The following is an 8,991-nucleotide window of genomic DNA, read 5'->3' as shown; positions in this document are numbered from 1 at the left end:
AACACACTACTTTTTCGTTGCCATTAGAAAAGCTGATCACAAGAATTTGGTGGCCTCCTAAGGGCCAAAAATCTCTAGGGTTTGGGTGCCACGTTACCACCGGAACACAGAATCTGGTAAACTCTTCGAAATGAAAGTACGGATCGATCTTGTTTTCTGAAAACGAGCAGGGCGCAAGCCTTTTGTTCCAACAGAAATAGCATAAGGCTGGGAATGTGTCGCCTTCTTTAAGTTAATATACTGGTTTCGAGTGCAGTGTTACGTACGAAACACAGAATCTTGTAAAGTCGTGGCAACAACAGCACAGAGCGCCCTTGTTTTCCTCAAAGAAATGCAGAACGCTACCATTTTCTCGCCGCTTGAAAAGGAGAACGCTGGGAGTTTTTCGAATTCTCATATTCAGAACACGGGGGATTAGGGTGCCGCGTTCCGAGAGAAACACAGGATGCTGTAAACGCCTCGAAATGAAAGCACAAAGAGATCTTATTTTGTCGAGAAAAGCAACACACTACTACCATTGCGTTTCCATTAGAAAAGGTGAACACTGGGATTTGGTGTCCTCCTAAGGGCCAAAAATCACTACGGTTTGGGTGCCACGTTACCACCGGAACACAGAATCTGGTAAACTCTTCGAAATGAAAGCACGGATCGATCTTGTTTTCTGGAAACGAGCAGGACGCAAGCCTGTTTTTCCAACTGAAATAGCATAAGGCTGGGAATGTGTCGCGTTCTTAGAGTCAATATACTGGTTTCGAGTGCCGTGTTACGTACGAAACACAGAATCTGGTAAAGTCGTGGCAACAAAAGCATAGAGGGCCCTTGTTTTCCTCAAAGAAATGCAGAACGCTACCATTTTCTCGCCGCTGGAAAAGGAGAACGCGGGGAGTTTTGTGGCTTCTCACATTCAGAACACGGGATTAGGGTGCCGCGTTATGAGAGAAACACAGGATGCGGTAAACGCCTCGAAATGAAAGCACAAAGAGATCTTATTCTGTCGAGAAAAGCAACACACTACTTTTTCGTTGCCATTAGAAAAGCTGATCACTAGGATTTGGTGGCCTCCTAAGGGCCAAAAATCTCTAGGGTTTGGGTGCCACGTTACCACCGGAACACAGAATCTGGTAAACTCTTCGAAATGAAAGCACGGATCGATCTTGTTTTCTGGAAACGAGCAGGACGCAAGCCTGTTGTTCCTAATGAAATAGCATAAGGCTGGGAATGTGTCGCCTTCTTAGAATCAATATACTAGTTTCGAGTGCTGTGTTACGTACGAAACAAAGAATCTGGTAAAGTCGTGGCCACAAAAGCATTGAGAGCCCTTGTTTTCTTCAAACAAATGCAGAACTCTACCATTTTCTCGCCGCTGGAAAAGGAGAACGCTGGGAGTTTTTTGGCTTCTCACATTCAGAACACGGGGGATTAGGGTGCCGCGTTCCGAGAGAAACTCAGGATTTAATAAACGCCTCGAAATGAAAGCACAAAGAGATCTTATTCTGTCGAGAAAAGCAACACACTACTACCATTGTGTTGCCATTAGAAAAGCTTAACAATGGGATTTCGTGGCCTCCTAAGGGCCAAAAATCACTAGGGTTTGGGTGCCACGTTACCACCGGAACACAGAATCTGGTAAACTCTTCGAAATGAAAGAACGGATCGATCTTGTTTTTTGGAAACGAGCAGGACGCAAGCCTGTTGTTCCAACTGAAATAGCATAAGGCTGGGAATGTGTCGCATTCTTAGAGTCAAGGTTTCGAGTGCCGTGTTACGTACGAAACACAGAATCTGGTAAAGTCGTGGCAACAACAGCACAGAGCGCCCTTGTTTTCCTCAAAGAAATGCAGAACGCTACCATTTTCTCGCCGCTTGAAAAGGAGAACGCTGGGAGTTTTTCGGCTTCTCATATTCAGAACACGGGGGATTAGGGTGCCGCGTTCCGAGAGAAACACAGGATTGAATAAACGCCTCGAAATGAAAGCACAAAGAGATCTTATTTTGTCGAGAAAAGCAACACACTACTACCATTGCGTTTCCATTAGAAAAGGTGAACACTGGGATTTGGTGTCCTCCTAAGGGCCAAAAATCTCTAGGGTTTGGGTGCCACGTTACCACCGGAACACAGAATCTGGTAAACTCTTCGAAATGAAAGAATGGATCGATCTTGTTTTTTGGAAACGAGCAGGACGCAAGCCTGTTGTTCCAACTGAAATAGCATAAGGCTGGGAATGTGTCGCGTTCTTAGAGTCAATATACTGGTTTTCGAGTGCCGTGTTACGTACGAAACACAGAATCTGGTAAAGTCGTGGCAACAAAATCAGAGAGCGCCCTTGTTTTCTTCAAAGAAATGCAGAACGCTACCATTTTCTCGCCGCTGGAAAAGGAGAACGCCGGGAGTTTTTTGGCTTCTCACATTCAGAACACGGGGGATTAGGGTGCCGCGTTCCGAGACAAACACAGGATTTAATAAACGCCTCGAAATGAAAGCACAAAGAGATCTTACTTTGTCGAGAAAAGCAACACACTACTACCATTGCGTTTCCATTAGAAAAGGTGAACACTGGGATTTGGTGGCCTCCTAAGGGGCAAAAATCACTAGGGTTTGGGTGCCACGTTACCACCGGAAAACAGAATCTAATAAACTCTTCGAAATGAAAGCACGGATCGATCTTGTTTTCAGGAAACGAGCAGGACGCAAGGCTGTTGTTCCAACGGAAATAGCATAAGGCTGGGAATGTGTCGCCTTCTTTAAGTTAATATACTGCTTTCGAGTGCAGTGTTACGTACCAAACACAGAATCTGGTAAAGTCGTGGCAACAAGAGCACAGAGCGCCCTTGTTTTCCTCAATGAAAAACAGAATGCTAGCATTTTCTCGCCGCTGGAAAAGGAGAACGCTGGGAGTTTTTTGGCTTCTCACATTCAGAACACGGGGGATTAGGGTGCCGCGTTCCGAGAGAAACACAGAGTTTAATAAACGCCTCGAAATGAAAGCACAAAGAGATCTTATTCTGTCGAGAAAAGCAACACACTACTACCATTTCGTTGCCATTAAAAAGCTTAACAATGGGATTTGGTGGCCTCCTAAGGGCCAAAAATCACTAGGGTTTGGGTGCCACGTTACCACCGGAAAACAGAATCTGGTAAACTCTTCGAAATGAAAGCACGGATCGATCTTGTTTTCAGGAAACGAGCAGGACGCAAGGCTGTTGTGCCAACTGAAATAGCATAAGGCTGGGAATGTGTCGCCTTCTTAGAGTCAATATACTGGTTTCGAGTGCTGTGTTATGTACGAAACAAAGAATCTGGTAAAGTCGTGGCAACAAAAGCATTGAGAGCCCTTGTTTTCTTCAAACAAATGCAGAACGCTACCATTTTCTCGCCGCTGGAAAAGGAGAACGCTGGGAGTTTTTTGTCTTCTCACATTCAGAAGACGGGGGATTAGGGTGCCGCGTTCCGAGACAAACACAGGATGCTGTAAACGCCTCGAAATGAAAGCTCAAAGAGATCTTATTCTGTCGACAAAAGCAACACACTACCATTTCGTTGCCATTAGAAAAGCTGATCACTAGAATTTGGTGGCCTCCTAAGGGCCAAAAATCACTAGGGTTTGGGTGCCACGTTACCACCGGAACACAGAATCTGGTAAACTCTTCGAAATGAAAGCACGGATCGATCTTGTTTTCTGGAAACGAGCAGGACGCAAGCCTGTTGTTTTAACTGAAATAGCATAATGGTTGTAATGTGTCGCCTTCTTAGAGTTAATATACTGGTTTCGAGTGCCGTGTTACGTACGAAACACAGAATCTGGTAAAGTCGTGGCACCAAAAGTATAGAGCGCCCTTGTTTTCCTCAAAGAAATGCAGAACGCTACCATTTTCTCGCCGCTTGAAAAGGAGAACGCTGGGAGTTTTTCGGCTTCTCATATTCAGAACACGGGGGATTAGGGTGCCGCGTTCCGAGAGAAACACAGGATTGAATAAACGCCTCGAAATGAAAGCACAAAGAGATCTTATTTTGTCGAGAAAAGCAACACACTACTACCATTGCGTTTCCATTAGAAAAGGTGAACACTGGGATTTGGTGTCCTTCTAAGGGCCAAAAATCACTAGGGTTTGGGTGCCACGTTACCACCGGAACACAGAATCTGGTAAACTCTTCGAAATGAAAGCACGGATCGATCTTGTTTTCTGGAAACGAGCAGGGCGCAAGCCTGTTGTTCCAACTGAAATAGCATAAGGCTGGGAATGTGTCGCCTTCTTAGAGTCAATATACTGGTTTCGAGTGCCGTGTTACGTACGAAACACAGAATCTGGTAAAGTCGTGGCAACAACAGCACAGAGCGCCCTTGTTTTCCTCAAAGAAATGCAGAACGCTACCATTTTCTCGCCGCTGGAAAAGGAGAACGCTGGGAGTTTTTTGGCTTCTCACATTCAGAACACGGGGGATTAAGGTGCCGCGTTCCGAGAGAAACACAGGATTTAATAAACGCCTCGAAATGAAAGCACAAAGAGATCTTATTTTGTCGAGAAAAGCAACACACTACTACCATTGCAATTCCATTAGAAAAGGTGAACACTGGGATTTGGTGGCCTCCTAAGGGGCAAAAATCACTAGGGTTTGGGTGCCACGTTACCACCGGAAAACAGAATCTGGTAAACTCTTCGAAATGAAAGCACGGATCGATCTTGTTTTCTGGAAACGAGCAGGGCGCAAGCCTGTTGTTCCAACTGAAATAGCATAAGGCTGGGATTGTGTCGCCTTCTTAGAGTCAATATACTGGTTTCGAGTGCCGTGTTACGTACGAAACACAAAATCTGGTAAAGTCGTGGCAACAAAAGCACAGAGCGCCCTTGTTTTCCTCAAAGAAATGCAGAACGCTACCACTTTCTCGCCGCTGGAAAAGGAGAACGCTGGGAGTTTTTTGGCTTCTCACATACAGAACACGGGGGATTAGGGTGCCGCGTTCCGAGACAAACACAGGATGCTGTAAACGCCTCGAAATGAAAGCACAAAGAGATCTTACTTTGTCGAGAAAAGCAACACACTACTACCATTGCGTTTCCATTAGAAAAGGTGAACACTGGGATTTGGTGGCCTCCTAAGGGGCAAAAATCACTAGGGTTTGGGTGCCACGTTACCACCGGAAAACAGAATCTGGTAAACTCTTCGAAATGAAAGCACGGATCGATCTTGTTTTTTGGAAACGAGCAGGACGCAAGCCTGTTGTTCCAACTGAAATAGCATAAGGCTGGAAATGTGTCGCCTTCTTAGAGTTAATATACTGGTTTTGAGTGCCGTGTTACGTACCAAACACAGAATCTGGTAAAGTCGTGGCAACAAAAGCAGAGAGCGCCCTTGTTTTCTTCAAAGAAATGCAGAACGCTACCATTTTCTCGCCGCTGGAAAAGGAGAACGCCGGGAGTTTTTTGGCTTCTCACATTCAGAACACGGGGGATTAGGGTGCCGCGTTCCGAGAGAAACACAGGATGCTGTAAACACCTCGAAATGAAAGCACAAAGAGATCTTATTTTGTCGAGAAAAGCAACACACTACTTTTTCGTTGCCATTAGAAAAGCTGATCACAAGAATTTGGTGGCCTCCTAAGGGCCAAAAATCTCTAGGGTTTGGGTGCCACGTTACCACCGGAACACAGAATCTGGTAATTTCTTCGAAATGAAAGCACGGATCGATCTTGTTTTCTGGAAACGAGCAGGACGCAAGCCTGTTGTTCCAACTGAAATAGCATAATGTTTGTAATGTGTCGCCTTCTTACAGTCAATATTCTGGTTTCGAGTGCCGTGTTATGTACGAAACACAGAATCTGGTAAAGTCGTGGCAACAACAGCACAGAGCGCCCTTGTTTTCCTTAAAGAAATGCAGAACGCTACCATTTTCTCGCCGCTGGAAAAGGAGAACGCTGGGAGTTTTTTGTCTTCTCACATTTAGAACACGGGGGATTAAGGTGCCGCGTTCCGAGAGAAACACAGGATGCGGTAAACGCCTCGAAATGAAAGCACAAAGAGATCTTATTTTGTCGAGAAAAGCAACACACTACCATTTCGTTGCCATTAGAAAAGCTGATCACTAGGATTTGGTGGCCTCCTAAGGGCCAAAAATCACTAGGGTTTGGGTGCCACGTTACCACCGGAACACAGAATCTGGTAAACTCTTCGAAATGAAAGCACGGATCGATCTTGTTTTCTGGAAACGAGCAGGGCGCAAGCCTGTTGTTCCAACTGAAATAGCATAAGGCTGGGAATGTGTCGCCTTCTTAGAGTCAATATACTGGTTTCGAGTGCCGTGTTACGTACGAAAAACAGAATCTGGTAAAGTCGTGGCAACAACAGCACAGAGCGCCCTTGTTTTCCTCAAAGAAATGCAGAACGCTACCATTTTCTCGCCGCTGGAAAAGGAGAACGCTGGGAGTTTTTTGGCTTCTCACATTCAGAACACGGGGGATTAAGGTGCCGCGTTCCGAGAGAAACACAGGATTTAATAAACGCCTCGAAATGAAAGCACAAAGAGATCTTATTTTGTCGAGAAAAGCAACACACTACTACCATTGCAATTCCATTAGAAAAGGTGAACACTGGGATTTGGTGGCCTCCTAAGAGCCAAAAATCACTAGGGTTTGGGTGCCACGTTACCACCGGAACACAGAATCTGGTAAACTCTTCGAAATGAAAGCACGGATCTATCTTGTTTTCTGGAAACGAGCAGGACGCAAGCCTGTTGTTCCAACTGAAATAGCATAATGTTTGTAATGTGTCGCGTTCTTAGAGTCAATATACTGGTTTCGAGTGCCGTGTTACGTACGAAACACAGAATCTGGTAAAGTCGTGGCAACAAAAGCACAGAGCGCCCTTGTTTTCCTCAAAGAAATGCAGAACGCTACCATTTTCTCGCCGCTGGAAAAGGAGAACGCTGGGAGTTTTTTGGCTTCTCACATTCAGAACACGGGGGATTAGGGTGCCGCGTTCCGAGAGAAACACAGGATGCTGTAAACGCCTCGAAATGAAAGCACAAAGAGATCTTATTTTGTCGAGAAAAGCAACACACTACTACCATTGTGTTGCCATTAGAAAAGCTTAACAATGGGACTTGGTGTCCTCCTAAGGGCCAAAAATCACTAGGGTTTGGGTGCCACGTTACCACCGGAACACAGAATCTGGTAATTTCTTCGAAATGAAAGCACGGATCGATCTTGTTTTTTGGAAACGAGCAGGATGAAAGCGTGTTGTTCCAACTGAAATAACATAAAGCTGGAAATGTGTCGCATTCTTAGAGTCAATATACTGGTTTTGAGTGCCGTGTTACGTACGAAACACAGAATCTGGTAAAGTCGTGGCACCAAAAGCATTTAGAGCCCTTGTTTTCCTCAAAGAAATGCAGAACGCTACCATTTTCTCGCCGCTTGAAAAGGCGAACGCTGGGAATTTGGGTGTTACCATTTTCTCACATTCAGAACATGGGGGATTAGGGTGCCGCGTTCCGAGAGAAACACAGGATTTAATAAACGCCTCGAAATGAAAGCACAAAGATGTCTTATTCTGTCGAGAAAAGCAACACACTACTACCATTTCGTTGCCATTAGAAAAGCTGATCACTAGGATTTGGTGGCGTCCTAAGGGCCAAAAATCTCTAGGGTTTGGGTGCCACGTTACCACCGGAACACAGAATCTGGTAAACTCTTCGAAATGAAAGCACGGATCGATCTTATTTTCTGGAAACGAGCAGGACGCAAGCCTGTTGTTCCTAATGAAATAGCAGAAGGCTGGGAATGTGTCGCCTTCTTAGAGTCAATATACTGGTTTCGAGTGCTGTGTTACGTACGAAACAAAGAATCTGGTAAAGTCGTGGCAACAAAAGCATTGAGAGCCCTTGTTTTCTTCAAACAAATGCAGAACGCTACCATTTTCTCGCCGCTGGAAAAGGAGAACGCTCGGAGTTCTTTGTCTTCTCACATTCAGAACACGGGGTATTAGGGTGCCGCATTCCGAGAGAAACACAGGATGCGGTAAACGCCTCGAAATGAAAGCACAAAGAGATCTTATTTTGTCGAGAAAAGCAACACACTACTACCATTGCGTTTCCATTAAAAAAGGTGAACACTGGGATTTGGTGGCCACCTAAGGGCCGAAAATCAGTAGGGTTTGGGTGCCACGTTACCACCGGAACACAGAATCTGGTAAACTCTTCGAAATGAAAGAACGGATCGATCTTGTTTTTATGAAACGAGCAGGACGCAAGCCTGTTGTTCCAACTGAAATAGCATAAGGCTGGGAATGTGTCGCGTTCTTAGAGTCAATATACTGGTTTGAGTGCAGTGTTACGTCTGAAACACAGAATCTGGTAAAATCGGGCAACAAAAGCAGAGCGCCCTTGTTTTCCTCAAAGAAATGCAGAACGCTACCATTTTCTCGCCGCTGGAAAAGGAGAACGCGGGGAGTTTTTTGGCTTCTCACATTCAGAACACGGGGGATTACGATGCCGCGTTCCGAGAGAAACATGGGATGCGGTAAACGCCTCAAAATGAAAGCAGAAAGAGATCTTATTCTGTCGAGAAAAGCAACACACTACTACCATTGCGTTTCCATTAGAAAAGGTGAACACTGGGATTTGGTGTCCTCCTAAGGGCCAAAAATCACTAGGGTTTGGGTGCCACGTTACCACCGCAACACAGAATCTGGTAACCTCTTCGAAATGAAAGCACGGATCGATCTTGTTTTCTGGAAACGAGCAGGGCGCAAGCCTGTTGTTCCAACTGAAATAGCATAAGGCTGGGAATGTGTCGCCTTCTTAGAGTCAATATACTGGTTTTGAGTGCCGTGTTACGTACGAAAAACAGAATCTGGTAAAGTCGTGGCAACAAAAGCACAGAGCGCCCTTGTTTTCCTCAAAGAAATGCAGAACCCTACCAGTTTCTTGCCGTTGGAAAAGGAGAACGCTGGGAGTTTTTTGGCTTCTCACATTCAGAACACGGGGGATTAGGGTGC

Source organism: Wolffia australiana, chromosome 12 (assembly GCF_029677425.1).
Source record: "Wolffia australiana isolate 7733 chromosome 12, ASM2967742v1".
NCBI lineage: Eukaryota > Viridiplantae > Streptophyta > Magnoliopsida > Alismatales > Araceae > Wolffia > Wolffia australiana.
This window is presented reverse-complemented; position numbering follows the sequence as displayed.